Raw genomic sequence first — 1,451 nt, 5'->3', positions numbered from 1 at the left:
ACATTTCTCTCATGCCTTTCTTTCAGCCATTTGTTACTCATGGTCCTAATAGTGACACCAGAGGCAGATTAGAACCCCCCCCCCCCACCGCCCCCCCCCCCCCCCCCCCCTCTTTTCCCCTCACTAGCTGTCTTTATTCAGTAATCAGGAATCACCATCAATCCAGTAATCATCCTGAATCATCCATTATGTTAAGCACGCATGGAAATTCAGTTGAAATAAGAAATAATGTTCTTGTGGTTGAAAAATTCAGTGTATGATGGGTCTTACATTCTTGCTCGTGCTGAAGAACAGGGCATCTGGTTTGATATTTGACCATGTGATTTTCGACATAAAAAGGTGAGATTTGACCGTCCTAAATGGTGACCCAATAAAAGTATATGCGTTTGATTTGACTGCCTCTGGTCTTCTCCTCCTAGTGGCATGTTGGACCTGTTACAAGTCTATCGTTTTGGTCATGGTTGCATCATTAGTTTATTTTGTTTTATATGGCATGCTTATATATTCAATTAGTTCAAATCAGAAATTTCTTCTCATAAGTTCTCATTTGTCACGGACCTTTATTTAGCCCTTCTTTCTTAAGGGTACACGTAAAGCGTACTCAGAGGAAAGACAGTTCACCAAGAAGAGTTTCAGTTCTAAAAGCATACGGTTTATATTCTAAAGTGAAATAAGAATATTTCCTTTTGCATTATTGTGCCATCAACAAAACGACAGCTTCATAAATCATGATGTATGTATCTTTGATATAGGGGTAAGTAAAGTGTTAGCGTGAGAAAAAAAAAGGGTATGTTACCGAATCCTATGTTTTTCTTTTCTTGGGGGTAGTTATGTTCTTAGGTAATCTTTATCAATAGGAAAAAAGTTCAGATATCTGCTAAATAGTACAGAAACAGTTATTAGACCATCTTAACTAACATGAAATTGATTTTTGAGACAACCATCACATGCCCCTGATGACATGGCAATCTAGTTTCATTGAATCTAGGAGAATGTCGCTATGAATGGTAGAACAATCAATCTTCATAAATCTACTCTTCTGTTTCAAAATATAAAAACTAGTATCGAATTAGTCGCATCTTAATCAACGAATCTGGACAAGGGTATGTCCCGTTATACTAGGATATGTCCAATCCGATCATAAATTACTATATATTTTAGAATGGAGGGATTATCATACATAAGTACTAAAACACATGTAAAAACGGAAAAAAGAAAAAGAAAAGCATCCCCATGAAAAAATAAAAATGTTTTTGTGCTGCCACTGAAAGTTACAGTCCACACAAGACTGAAATTGCACTTCACTGGGTGCAACACAAAATGTGCACCAGAATATTTAGGACCAAAACGAAGCTATCCATTTTGGATTAGGTCCAAAAACAAAAAACAAAAAGATTATATTTTCCTCTCTCTCTCTCTCTCTCTATCCATCATCTCCTCCTCTGCTTTTT

This window comes from Oryza sativa, chromosome 8, assembly GCF_034140825.1.
Source record: "Oryza sativa Japonica Group chromosome 8, ASM3414082v1".
In the NCBI taxonomy this organism is placed as follows: domain Eukaryota; kingdom Viridiplantae; phylum Streptophyta; class Magnoliopsida; order Poales; family Poaceae; genus Oryza; species Oryza sativa.
The sequence above is the reverse complement of the archived record's forward strand: the minus strand, read 5'-3'. Positions refer to the sequence as shown.